The sequence below is a fragment of the Dermacentor albipictus genome, chromosome 9 (genome assembly GCF_038994185.2).
Source record: "Dermacentor albipictus isolate Rhodes 1998 colony chromosome 9, USDA_Dalb.pri_finalv2, whole genome shotgun sequence".
Lineage (NCBI taxonomy): Eukaryota > Metazoa > Arthropoda > Arachnida > Ixodida > Ixodidae > Dermacentor > Dermacentor albipictus.
In genome coordinates, this window is record NC_091829.1 from 27,940,709 (window position 1) to 27,955,364 (window position 14,656).

General features: G+C 45.7%; 1 protein-coding gene across 2 annotated transcripts in view; it reads right to left on the reverse strand.

Moving 5' to 3' along the window:
• Nucleotides 1–14,095, reverse strand: part of LOC139049694 (crustacean hyperglycemic hormone-like) — an 89,000-nt gene extending 74,905 nt beyond the window's left edge. Inside the window, exon 1 of one of the 2 annotated variants that reach the window (XM_070525422.1) lies at nt 13,951–14,095. The gene's annotated coding sequence lies outside the window, so the exon portion shown is untranslated. Of the gene's footprint in view, nt 1–12,420; nt 12,686–13,950 lie in introns of those variants that run through there. The other variant, XM_070525424.1, reaches the window with a different exon arrangement.
• Between the last annotated feature and the right edge of the window lie 561 nt (nt 14,096–14,656).

A 14,656-nucleotide genomic window follows, 5' to 3' on the forward strand; every position in this document is an offset into this window, starting at 1 on the left:
AGTAGCCTTGCTCGGTCGCGTCAGTTGTGAAACTTTTCCTTCTAGATCGGACCATCAAATAGGAGCTGTTTCGTTTTTTTTTTCCTTGAGAAGACGAGGCTGGGGTGGAGGGGGCAGAGGGATGGCAAAGTCAGAGTCAGTAGTTGTAATGGAGGCTTTCATAATATAATTAATAAGAAAGTGTTCTTATGATTTGTATAGCTTTATGCTCCTTATACCATGTAAAATTTTGAAGCTCCGCTTACCCAATGCCCATTCTTCGGGCTTTTATTCTGAATAAATAAGTAAATAAATAAATAAATAAATAAATAAATAAATAAATAAATAAATAAGTGAGCCCAAGAAAATGAGTGGCCACTCGCACGTTCAAGGATAGCCGTTATTTTATTCGTTCCGACATAGGAGAAGCGACGACACCGCAGACTTACGAATTCTGTTCAATCAGCGATTCGGCTTTGTGCTGTTCGGTGCCTTTGGAAGGTTTAAGGGACTCGCGAGAGCGGATACCTTTCGATATGCTACAGTTTCTACTGCAAAAGGATAGGGCTTCCTTTGAGGCTTCGCTAGCTTCGTACTAAAGACGCTAACGAACGGTAAGAATATTTGCATCTTCGAAACGATCTGTCAGTCCAGAAATGATGCAAACGTAGGCGGAAACTGATTGATCCAACATTGATTGATTGATTGATTGATTGATTGATTGATTGATTGATTGATTGATTGATTGATTGATTGATTGATTGATTGATTGATTGATTGAGTTTACCGTCCTAACACCACGTGAAGGCTACTAGAGACGCCATACCAAGTGCAGCTCCAGGTTCATTTTGACCACTTACGGTTCTTCAGCACGCATTTAAGGCTAAACACACGCTACTTTTAGCATTAACCCCATGCGGCCACCGCTGTCGGCAAGCGAACCCATGACATCGCGCTCAGCTGCGGAACGCAATAGGCACTAAAATCCCGAGTAAAATCCGAGCTCCCCAAACGCCATTCCACTCCGAAGAGCGCTATCCCGCAATTGTGGTGCCAACGCGGCAAAGCAGGCTTTACAGGGTCACATAAGAAGGCGGCCACCGATCTCTCGCTGCTCTTTGCAAAGGTCAGGGGGATGGATATCTTTTGCCGGCGTTCCATTAGGGACAGGAGCTGCCACCAGAGTTGCGATGCCGACGAAAGGGCAATCAGTGAACCGTCGTCGTAGCACTCACTGGACACGAACGGAAAAAATTCCGGCGAGCGTAAGCGCACCTTCGGCTCGCCCTTTGGATTAAAGACGAGTGTCTCGTGATGTCGTCGATTAGTACACATCCTATTTCGGGTTGACTCCAGCGGCACAAGTGAAGAGCTTGACGTCATAAAGCACGTGCGTCCCCTGGATTGTGCCTCCAAGGTCGCGTTGATGAAGTGCCCCGGGAAATCGCCGGCGACGCGGGGTGCCCAGGTAATGCTGCTTACGAATGCTAATTGCCTAAGCAACTACCTGCCTCGAGAGTACTTTCTGCTTGCTCTCAATGTAAAATAATTGGGTCTCACAATGTTTTCGTTATTACGCAGCGTTCTTCGAGTTTGCGTGAGTTTGCGTATTCTTTGGGTATTTTTTGTTTAATTAAAGAAATGACCAGCAGCAAAGTGGAAGCAGCCAAAGTTTGGGGCCTTTCGAAATGGCAACAGCTATCCTTAGCTATTTGTCGCGGCCGGCCCTCCAAAGACATCGTGAAAAACTCTCTCCAGCACTACGAAGTTCAACCTAATGGCTGTCATACTACTATACTACAGTGTAGGGCTTGCACTGTAGCTCCCTCAAACACTACGTATATCATAATTATTATCAATCGTCATACTACTTAGCTACAGTGTAACTAACACCCAGCAGCCCAGGAACTGCGCATAGGTATACCTACGACTTCTTCCACAGTACCTGAAGGTGACAGACCAGAGTGCTCGACTGTAGCGACGCTGCACCTTGCATAGTACGTGTGTTTGATCGAGACTCGTATCACCTTTCTCTCACTCTTTCACTCCCTCTCCGCACGTGTACAATAGTGAACTGGACAAAGGCTAGTTAACCATCTCGCCTTTCCTTCCATCGCGCTCTGCATGTAGTTCTACCCTAGCCCAGCGTCAACCGAACCCTTCTTAAAGTCATGATTGTCCTTATTTCTTTATCTACAGCCACCTGCAGACTGTATGCACGACTGTTCTTCTCTTTCTATCCATTATCCTACCCCTGCTACCATCACCATCATCATCACACTGCCATGGTCCTATTCATATCTACTGCAGGATTAAGCACCGACGTCATCAAGGTCGCTCGCTATATTGTTGTACAGCTAGCAAGGTGAAAATAAAATGGCGTACCTAACGCCACGCGAATACTCCCAATTGCCTCGGTAAATCAAACTTGTTCCTCTTAACCTCAGCTACAATATCAGCTAACCGCGTTTTCGAATTGAATCAATACCGCCGTCTTCCTAACTACTCGGGTGGGGCCTACGACTTCCCGTTCCACTGTCCCTTTGCACAGTCCATATCTTTAATTCAAATTTCTTCATTAGCTTTCAAGTTTCGGCGCTATAGCAAGATTATAAGGCGGAACGCAGCGATTATATACAATACTTCTAAAATATATATCCTGTAAGATGTATGCAAGACTTGATGAGCTTTTACTCTAGCACGCAACACCACATCTGTGCAGTGCCTGTCTATGCTATGTGTATAGGCCGCCTTTCGCGATATATTACTCATGCAAACCACTGGTTATCTGTGCTGTTTGTCTATTCGCACTACCTGTAAGGTGCCGCTCATGACGTTTTACTCTAGCGGAGTGCTAGTCAATTACGCTATGCACATCTGTGCCGTTAATTGCCGTTCGTGACGTTTTACCCAAATAGACCACATGTTATCCTTGTTACCCGTTACACGACCAACCCAAGAACACTTTTCTTGCTCTTAAACTCTGCCTAGGAGGTTGCCTGCTCGCCCTCCACCAAATGAAGAAGTTGAGAGGCTAATAAAAAAAAACGAAAAAGAAACTAGAACGATTCTGCTATGATGTTGCGTAATATGCCTCGAGAAGGGCGTCAGTATGACCATGTCCGGCTCTCTTTTCATTCTCGCATCGCGAATGGAGCCGGCCGGAAGCCTTTTCTTCATCAGCCCGTTATAAGCATGGCTGGGTTTCGCTTTCTTTTTTCTTTCCTTTTTTTTCCAGGCTAATATTCGTCTCTCAAAAGAAGAAAGATTGAGAAACACCCTGACTTCCACACAACGTCTCTTAAAACTTTTTTTCTTTTCTGTTTTCTTTCAGTCTACTCTATACAACGCCGCATTAATTAGGTGCAGTGCAGAAGGGTTCGTAGAAGTATTTCCTGTCGGTCCGTAACACGTTTTGAAGCGTTTCGAAGAAAGGTGGAAACAGACACAAGGGCAGAAACGTTTACACTCATGCGCTGCGAACGGACAAGTATTCGGGAAATTACCCGTTCTCTTGACTGAAACCTAGAAGAAAAAAAATAATAATAGAAGAAAAAGATGGAAACGAAAGTGGACGAAAAGACAACTTGCAGCCAATGGGGAATTCGAATCTCCACATTCTCCGCATTACGCACGCGCGTTACTCTACCACAAGAGCTCTACAGCGGCGGCCGCGCTCACGTCACCTTTCATGGGCGTTTGTGCGCATGCGCCCGTACTAGACGTAGCCCTCGAAGTGTTGGTCAGCGTCACCCGCGGCCATGGCGGCCGCAGGGCGTCACAGCACGTGAACTTAGGAGCAGGCAACTAGCCAATAAAACCTTCATTCATCACCCTACGCTACCTGGTGGCACGAATACCGCTAAAGTCGAGGCCCTGGCTGCGCAATATACGAGAATACTAGGAGGAACCGTGCCACCTGGAACTTTTTTCTTAGCGAAAGCTTCGTGAAGCCAACAAACAATGAAGTCATAAGAATGTGTAAGGGCAATTTGTTGTTACTTTAACTGAAACGCAATAAGAAAAGAAATAAAAACTAAGATAAGGGAAATCAAATGAAGGAAGGATAAGACACGTCGATCTCACTTGTCCTAATAGCTGGAGGGTTCGTGTCAGCCAATAACTAAAGAAAGCGGGCAGCGTGTTCCCGAGGAAGGATGAATGACCCGTCCATTGTGCTCCGCTAATTCTTGCTGTGATGTTTCTGTACAGTCGACGTCTCGGTCACAGAGGCCGATCTCAGGTGGACATTGGAGGAACTCTTAAATCTCCTGGTCCTCCGTTCTGATTGGCTTAGGTGCGAGCCCGAGCTCTCTTCGCACTGCACGGAGTTGATGACCACGTGATATGCCATTCAAATATCCCACCATCATCCATGTCCATCTTTAGGTTTGCATGCTTTCCGTACTGGCCTTAGCCCCTTTATATTTCTCGGGCTAGAACCCTCGCCAACATCGTGCTGACGTCACTACTCCTTTGTGAAGGACGGCCGATACAAAAAACGTACGTGCAAAGAACCCCAAGCTGGCCTTTTTTGAGCAAAATGTCGTTGACGTCCAGCTTCTTCTCGCGCGGCGCAAGAAGATTAAAAAATGATGGTGCATAGTGCAAGCAGGCTCGGCGTTCGGAATTTTGTTCTCTCGTTTGAAGGCAGAGTGAGAAAGCCAACGAACTGCCCTTTGGCACGAAGCATTATTTGTTTGTTTTTTTATTTTCAAAAACTCACTGTTCGTTTACACCTCGTTGGTTACGCGCAACGAGAGCGGCGAAGACGTCTTGTGTTTGCTTATTGGATTCACTAAAGTTTAAGTTATGCTTGTCGAAAATTCGAAAAACTCGTACTGAGCTCTTCTCCGAGGTTCGTGCTCTCTTTCAAACTGCGAAGTAACTAGTACGAAAATACTTAGAAAGCAAGCAAGCGAATCACATGAAAGTTTATTGTAGAGGTGGTCTAACCCTCCAGCTTATCTTTCTTTTAAATATAATTATTATGAATTGAAGTGCCATCCCGCTTCCCTAATATTCGACATCTTCACTCTCATTGGTGAACTCGACGCGGGTTCCACGTAGGTTCCTGCAAATTTGAAGTTCGAATTTGTTCGCAGGTGCAAGTATTCGTGTTGTGCGCTAGACTAGTGGCGGCTTGGTTCATTGGATAAGGCGAAGTGACATCAACGCTGGCGTCTCGTTTCGATCCCGCTTCTAGCGTGAATGGCCGATCGTTGAGGTTTAAGTTGCCAAGACACCCAGGTTACATAAAGGTCGCCGTAAGTATGAGAGGTAGGTAGGGGGGTGGGCTGCAGCGGGGTGTGGAGTAATTTTGGAAACGAGGCGGTCCTCCAAAGTGCACCCGAAGCACGGTACGCGAGCTCTTCTTGCTTACTCGAAATCTGTAAGAATATACACACACAGCCCACACTCTTGGTTTAAAAGTATAGTGGCGTCACCACCGCGAGCGACGCCTGGACAGCGATAGCGTGGTTTACTGTCTCGCTGAAACTGCTTGGAAGGGTTTTCAACGATACGCGCGGGGGACGCCATGTTGGTGCGACCCAGCCCTCGAGACAACTGCCGTTGCGCGGCAGAAACATCGCCCTACAGCAGCTGCCAGGCGTCTCAGAACGCTGGTGTTATGGAGAGCGCCGCCAGTGGCGTTGGAGGCGGCACATTTCGATGGTGTACGACGGAAAAGGTGTTGGCATTTCTCAGCGCCCGATGAAAGGATCAGAGAGTTTTACAGCTTGAAGTTACTTGTCACCCGTTCCGTTTAGACGGGTGTGTGCATCTCGGTGCGGTGTGGTACGAGCAAGCAGCTGCTGAGCAGGAGCACGAGTGAGCACGCGCGCACAGCAACGGTCGCGCCAGCAGCGGGAAGGCAGAGCACGTGAGTTATTCTGGGCGTCGTCAAATTACGCCATATTGTCGTATTCTGTAAATGGTGGCGTTTTGAGCCAATCAGAGACGCCGCATATAGCAGCCCGCCTGGGCCAATCACAGTTCGCAAGATGGCGAATTTGAACAATTCGGCGGAATTTCGAAGTTCCGAAGAGATATCGAAGTTCTGTAAACCGATTTGTCAGAGCATCTAAAATAGTCAAATTTCATTTGTGCGTTTTAGAGCATACGCGAAATCCTTACAACGCTCACGGGGGTTTTTGCAAGAGTATTGCTCACATACTGGAGGCATATTTCAGAGCGCCGTACAGCATATCCATATTGAACGCCTTAGATGTCTCAGTAAATACAGCTTACAGAACTGTGATGTCATTATCTGTTTCTGAGTTACAGAGTTTAAAACCTTGTACAAGAGCTTTTCTTTTCTTTCTTTTTTTCTTCCTTTCTTTTTCACTTCCCAACATTTTTTAAAGAAAAATTTACTGTCCATATAAGTAATCCGCTTCCTACGCAGTCACCAGATTTTAACTTTTCTTCTAAATGCAGCAAACCACGTCGAAACCACGTCCGGCGGTTGCCGAAACAAACGGTTTCTCCCTTTCAGTGTGTATTTAACCGAAGCTTCGTATTTAGCGCGGCACTCGTTGTCGGATGGAACTACCGAAATTTTCCAACGCCGGCTTGGGGAAAGGGGGGGGGGGGGGGCGAGGGGCACCTTGAAGTTAAGGACGGGGTGACATCCGCCATTCGGTCATTTGCTTCCGAATTCAAGGTTCTTGACACTGACCGTCTTTGTCAGCGAAGAGCGCTGTACTTCACCAGACATAATGTTCACAATATATTCACCGTATACACGGACTCGAAGAGTACGAAGCCAGGGGAGATCACAAGACGCTTTGCAGGCTACAGCGCCTGCTGGAAAAGGACGTCTATACTTCGTTATGCACTACATCGAGCATGCATTAGCGGACGGGAAGCTTTCGCTAAACAAGAGGGGAGATACACGAGTCGAACTCGGAACAAGCGTGCTAGAGAGCTTGCCGGGAGGCCCCTGAAAGGATTGTAATCGAGGAGCACAGTTCGTAATCTGGAGCGCCACTGAAGAATTACTGTATTACTTTCCTAAATAAGGCCAACAAATTCATTCATCCTATGTTTACAGATTCCGCTAACTAATTTATTATTCGATTGCGCGCTTTCTTTTTTGAAGTGTACACGGTGCGTCATGTACTGAAAAAGTACGAGCACTATATTTCCGTTATCAGCCTATAATACCTAGTGTTCCCTCTCCCCCGCTTTCCTCTTCCTGTTCCCCCTTTCCCTTCCACCAGTGTAGAGTAGCAAACCAGAAGCTCGTCTGGTTCACCTCCCTCTCATTCTTCTCCTTACTTTCCCTATGGTTCAGGTGCTGAAATAAAACAAATCAGTCAGCAAGATTCGTTAACGTGAGGACTAATAAATGGTGTCCAAGCTACCGCGTAAAGTTTGAATAAAAGGCGGGTCGTTCTACACGAATAAGACCAGGTGCATGTTTTTTCGGAGTCTTGTTGAGATACCGCCACTAACCTCTAGTCCCTGATATCAAATCGGTTAAGTGCTTAACCAAATTTCCAAATGTTCTTCTAGTGGTCAAGATGTCGATTAGGGAGTGGTAGAAAAGCGTCAAAGTAAGTTATTTCTTGCAAGTTACACATCGCTCGTTTATTTATTTATTGTAATTGAAATGATAGCCATTCGTTATCGTTTATTTTCTGCACTTATTCCTGCTCGAACTTTTTGCAACATCTCAGTTACTGCGCGGAATCCTCGATCAGATCCATCCTTCTTTATTTATTTATTTTTCAGGCGTGAATTTATAGACGCAGTCACTACAATCTGTACTTACGTTTCCTTTGTTTATTGTTCTTTTTTTATATGCGTTAGCATTTTGTGTAACCGTTCTAATTAGCTTCCCTGCCTGTTTTCTCGTATCCTAAGCAACAGCTTGTTGCTACCTGCCAGGCACTGCCGGTCAAGCCCAATGTGGCTTTGGCAGGCTTGATCCTATCACCTTTTCTTTCAAACGGATGTGTGCAATAAAATATTATTTATTTATTCATTTATTTGTTGAATTAATTATTTATTTACCATCGGCGGAAAGAGAAAGCCCGCGAGATACTAATAACTAATAATAATATCAATATCACTTATACTAACTAATACTAACAACGATGGCATCGCCATCCCGTGGCATCCGAAAGGCGTTTACGATGCCACGTGTTTCTGAAACGCTGAAGGCAGCAGCACTTTCTTTCAGAACTAAAAGCTTTAGGCCAATGCTCCCAAAGAACATCCGCGTTGAAGGCCTTACTTGCACTATTAAGGTTCTTGCGGTCTACGGGGCTTCACGCCCCCTACCGCTATGTAGTGTACGCGCTTTGTTCGTGCTTGTCTCCCTTTCTTTCTATTTCCCCCTTCCACTCTGTTTCTCTTTTTATCCCCCTTAACCCTTCCCCTGTGCAGGGTAGCCAACCGGAACTACCTCTGGTTAACCTCCCTGCCTTTCTCTGCATTATTTTCTCTCTCTCTCTCTCTCTTGACGCTGACGCGCAGTAATCACCGAAAGCTGCAAAAGAGAGCGTCACGGAAAGAACACGCACGCTTTTATCGCCGCTCACTCGTCGTAGTGGTAGAGATCCACGTCGTCCATTGGTCGGGTACGAAAGAGCCGGTCGCCCGTCACGAATCTATGCGACTCTTCCAGGCTTCGGCAAGCCTGCATGGACCCGATCGTTTTGTTCCCACCCAGCCGAGCTCTGGAATCGAGCCAGGGGGGATTGCGAAACTCTTGCTCATCCTGTGTCGCTCACCGCCGAAAAGAAAAAGAAAATGTCTAAGAAGAGGGAGGGGGGGGGGGGGGATGAAAGAAAGAAGTGGCCAGCCAAACTCCTCCTGCGTTATGTCATCAAGCAGTTTTGCCGTTCGGATAGTACACACGTAAGTTACGGCAAGTGGACTGGGACCGCGTCTATTCGGGGTCTTCTCCTTTGCACAGAATGAGTCATCTTCTGAGCCGCCACGGTATACGGTACGAACTGATTACGAAGCGCAGGTCGGAAGAACGCGAGCGTCCCAAATAGCGAGTGTCGGAAATCGAGCTGCGCCGGAGACAAGCAAGCGCGGTTATGGGCGCCGGACGAAACGAACAGAGAGCAGGCGATTACAGAACACCGCCTCAAATAAGGAAGACTCCAAAGACTATAACAAAAGCAAAAGCGTATAGAGGACGTGATTTATGCAAATCTGCGGAACGAAGAACCCGCGAACGCCGTACACTGCGTACTCCAAACACACAAACAACACAACAGCGTACCTATATAAAAAAAAGTTGGGCTAATGAAATGGTCAAGAAGCAATGTCCGCGACGACATCTTGAGAAATAAAGGCAAACGCACGCAGTCCGAACGGTAACGAGGGGATACACGTAAACGCTGACGTCACAATGACGATCGACAATACTGGATCGTATCCAGTGACGTTCGTGCGTGCAGAGAAGGCGGGGCTAAGTGACGTCCTTGAGGTTACCCTTAGCCGCCGCGCTGAAACTAGTGAGTTTAGGCGCTGTGTATGTGATCGGTTTTAAGGTTTGTACGTTTACGGTCTTCAGCCGAGACGTCAGCCTATTTTGTTTTACTGCCAGAACGAGGGGGCTTTCTCGGCGATGTCCAGTTATCCCTGCCTTCCCACAGCCCGACGACCTCATTCACTGCCTTTGTAATGAACGCGATAGCACCACGTGTTGTCGATAACATTGTCGAGTATAAATTCCTAGGTACTCGCTTGAACCGCTCGCGAAGGCTTGTATTATAAGGCTGGCAAGTTTCGGTTCCCCGTCTCACTTACACTTCAGGGGCCGAATTCACAAAGTTCGTTAGTATTATTTGCGATTCACTGGCCACAGACGCTAATAATATGTCCAGCATCAGGACTGCCTGGAATTCGCTATTACGAGCAAGCTTAACGTAGAAGAAGAAGAAGAAACTTTACTAAAGAATAGTCCGGCAGTTCTTGCTGTGGTGGCCTCAGGTGACGGCTCGAAGTCCTCGGACGGCCCAGTAAGAGATTTTGTGTGTGTGTGTGTGTGTTTGTGTGAACGCGAGCCTTTTCTTGCAGTATGATGTAGCAATAATATATCGCTAGGCTACACCACTCTACGTTCGTCTGCGATTCCGTTCGTCTGCGTTCCTCCTTACGATCACTACGAGATAACAGTCGGCGAGTTTCTTAATCTAATTACACCACCTGAACCCGCGATTGCGCTTCCGTTGTACTGGAAGCCCGCTCTGGCGTACTAAATTATGTGCCACCAATTATCGGCTTATTTAGCCTAGGCTCGACCGGCTAATTTCCGCCGGGATTTGATACAAGTGTCCTCCTCCTAACGTACTTATTTCGTCAACACTCAGTAATGACTAAGTTAAGCTAGTATTAAATGACGTGCCCTTAGCAAAACCTTCTCCATTACTATTTAATTCATCTTAGCCCGAGCCGTCAAGTTAAGGCCAAAGGAACCATTGTTCCCTGACTCCAGTTCATTCAGCTCAATTAGGTCACGTTGATGTATCGTAAGACTAAGAAATAATTGATCCATAACACCTTTATGAAAAATGCATTACTCATTTACCTTAACCTATCAATAAATATGATAGGTCATCCACTACCGATGCTTCAACCTTGCCTGAAGCTATATTTGAATAATCCTATAGCACTAATATATATATATATATATATATATATATATATATATATATATATATATATATATATATATATATATATATATATATATATATATATATATATATATATATGTATGTATAATTACTAAACTGCAGGGTAAAAACACGCACGACTGCTCATGATGCTATTGAGGTAACATAACCGGTAGCGCATGAGGCGTTATGCCGCTATATGCACCTTCCCATAACATCACACATAACATCTCACATAACAAAAGACATCGTCGTGGTTTGTGAGTTCAGGATGTTCTCAGGGCATACGATTAAGCCTTCAGCTATAACGAGCAGTAACTACTTCGTCAAACAGTTCCCTTTTTGTTTCTTTTTATAAAGAAAAGCTTCAAGTTTGTTGCAACATTGCTGGGCCCTTGGCCATAGAAAATAGCACAGCGAAAAGCGTTAAATGCACTTGAACATTTTTATGAAGAAACAGGCATCCTTAACAAATATTAGGTATTGCATTGAATAATCGCACGATGCTACTATAAGGTTCTTCTATTATTTGTAATTATTAGTGCTTGTATATTACGTGTTATACTTTTGTTGAGCGTGAATTATTTTAACACTGTGTAATTCCTCATCTGTTTATATGCTCATCGAAGTCTACATCACGGCCGTTTGCGTGTGTTTGTGACTTTGTTTACGAACTCATTGTGGAGCAACTCGCATTTGACTTTTATACTGTTATGTTAATGGGCGTATACGACAGCGCTGTGAATTGTGACCGTATGAAGTGATTTCTTTTCATTTTCCTACATATTTTTTACATTGTTGTTTCCGCTATGAGAAAACGAGTAGCCGTCACAATTATAAGGTGACTACGTCTCTTTCTTTTATTTTCATTTCAATAAAAAGAAACTAAACGGTACCCGCGTGGTGACAGCTCACAATATATTTTTTCCCTTTCTTTCCTCGATCTGCTTCCTTTATTCTTCGCCGTTATATGAATTCAATTCACCGTAATCTGCTTGATCGAGGTTTGTCCCTGTCGTTATTCTGACTGCGGTTTCTAAGTCCAGTTGCCGAGTTCCGGTGTAACGAATATTATTACACGCAACAAATAAGTAAAACATTTGCCGAATTGTCGATAAATTACCTACTGATGTTACAAGAGTTGTACAACAAGCACAATACGTCACATGGCTTCGTATTTTAAAAAAAATGCCTTATATCTACGTACTTTCACCGACTTTCATATGTAGTAGAGGCGCTAATACGTTGTCGATTACAAGTGGGCCTGGAACTCTCGTCACCTTACTGTATACATAATCCTGACTTGCATCACTGATACGTAAACTGAGTCTTATAGTTTTATATCATGCGTTATTTTCGAAATTTCTTGCTTACCATGCTGTTTACATGTGCTATTATCACTTAACTTAACCTTACCTTCATCTATGCTGCATAAGCACCTCTGTACATATTTATATATCTTGAGGAAATTTCCTTGCAATATCATTAAAAATCAGTGCCGTTGAAGATCCCCTTTCTGCAGCCACAGCTTTTACACGTGTATTCAGAAATGTACCTTAGGTTGGAGCCGCCAATTGACGTGGCCCAGTCCGGCACAAGATGACGCCTGACGTGAACGCACCAAAGGAACTGCAATGAGCATCTTGGGCGCGATCTCGTCAGGCATTGTCTTGCGCCGGACTTGACCAAGTCGTGGCTTCAAGGTACGGCATATGCGGGGTTAAGTTCCACGTCCCCTTAGTTATAATTGTTCGATGAAAAAAAAATTGTAGGTACACCATGGGCGTCAACGTACCTTTGGTGTCGGAGTCGTTGGGGAATTCGGGAAAGGCGAAATGCGGTAGCGGAGCGTGTCTCTCCGGCGGGACGTCCCTCGTAGGGAAGAGACGGGAGCGCTCACGGACACACACGGGTGAAATACGGGAAGCACGGGAAAGAGAGCGACGTCCGAGTTGTGCGCCTCCGGAGACTTTTCCCGACTCTCCCGAGGGCAACCGGCGGCCACTTTTGTACTCCTCCGGGACGGAGGGAGGAGAAGCGGCGGCGGCGGCCGGGTCACGTGGGCTTCCCTTTTCCCCCTTTTTTTCTTCCCCACACTCTTCCATTCCTCTCACTCCACTTCGCTCTTTATTTCTCTCCCGTTTGAACGCACCGCATCGTTCCTTCACTTCTTCAGCCCAACTCTCAGTTCTCCCGATTCTCGGGCTGTTCTTCCTTCTTTTGCCCAATTCCATCCCCACTATCCCTTGCTTATCTCCTCCAGAAACCTCTCCCCTTCAACGCCTACGAGTCCAAGCCCCTCCCTACTTTTTTTAATGCTCTCTTCTCTAGGCTGTCGTTCTTTTTGTATATTTATTTTGTTCCTTTTGTCTTACGGCTACAAGTTTTCCACTTTGCTAATATTTAGATGAACATCTCTAGGTCTCGTTTTGTACGTGTTCTTCTGTGCGGCGGTTGTGCGTACTTGTAAATTAAACAGTGATGTTTTGACGTCCCGAAACCGCGCAGTTGGTTATGAGGGAAGCTACATGTGTTGGGGCTCCGGATAGATTCTAACGAACCGAGGTGTACTCTAGCGCGCACCTAAAACACGGTATCCGAGTAGTTCTGCATCCCTCCCCCCTCCCACCGAAATGAGGCCGCCGTAACCGGAATCGAACCTACGACCTCGCGCTCAGCAGCGCCACGCCGTGGCCACGGTTATGTGCGTACGCGTAACGTGAGCGAGTGTTCAAGGTCCATGGCAGCACACGCTTACGACGTTTACGATATTTCAATGTGTACAGATTAAACGCGCGGTAGGAAATGTACATATGTTCACGCTACACAGGTGCGTCTGAACCTCAAACAACAGCAACTTTCGAAATAGCTCGGATATTTTTAATATATTTTTTTGCCACGGTTAACGTTGTCATGAGTCGGAGGGAACTTTAAAGGAGAGAATAGATAACAACGGCGCCGAGGAATGTTAAAAGGTGTTAAACGACGCCTGGAGCTTAACTTTAACCGGGAAGAAGTTTGGGCGTGTTGGTGGGATACATACAGACAGGGATACATAGCGCAAAAAATGACACAGGGACAAGCAGGAACTTGTCCTGTGTTCCTGCTTGTCCCTGTGTCATTTCTTGCGCTATGTATCCCAGTCTGTATGTAACTTTAACCGCCTAAAGCCACGGTGCATTTCTAGGACACCGAGTGCTGCCTACAGACCTAACGGAGGGCAAGCGATAACAGCAAGGACCGCCCGTTTGATGGCTTTACCAAATGTTAAATATCGCCGGTTAACCATCAAAAGTAACAACAGCGTGCACCGATAATACGATACCTATAGCGTCCGCACCGCAGGCAAGTGCGGTATATGCGAGGCAATACGAGCCGCATTCTGGTCGTCGCTGTTGCCGTCGATCCGACTAAACTAGACGTCGCGTATCGTTTTCTCGTGAGTCGTCTCCAACACATTCTTCTTTCGCATTGCTGCGATAAAGAAAGAGAAATAAACATAATGCACTCATTATCAATTCTTTTCCTCTGTTTTGAGACACTGATACTCAATATCAGCACAATTAAGCAGTTAAATTGATTGCTACTCCAGTTAATGTTTCGAAAACTGCAAAAAAAATGGTGTACACAAATCTGAATTCTAGCCTTCTAGCAGGCAAAAAGAAACAAAACAATAAAACTAAAACACAGGAACAGTGTGACAGACGTGGTCAAAGCGCTCGCCCTGTTCCTGTGTGTCTTTTTTTTTTCTTTGTGCGCTGAAAGGCCTAAACTGGAATAGCAACATGCGCAAACTACCATTGTTATACATTTTAAGCTGGCACAGCAATATATCTCGCGTACTCTTCCTACAATACATCATCTTACATATACATTTTACGTACTTTATAGCGACTGTTCTAAGGCCTTTTTACAGCCACATCGTATCTACCTCCCCCAATTCATCACTAAAATGCCAACTCGTTAGCACTGGGCTGGCGCTCTTTGGCCACACATGGCCCTTGCACTCTATAACGCCGTATATGACCATG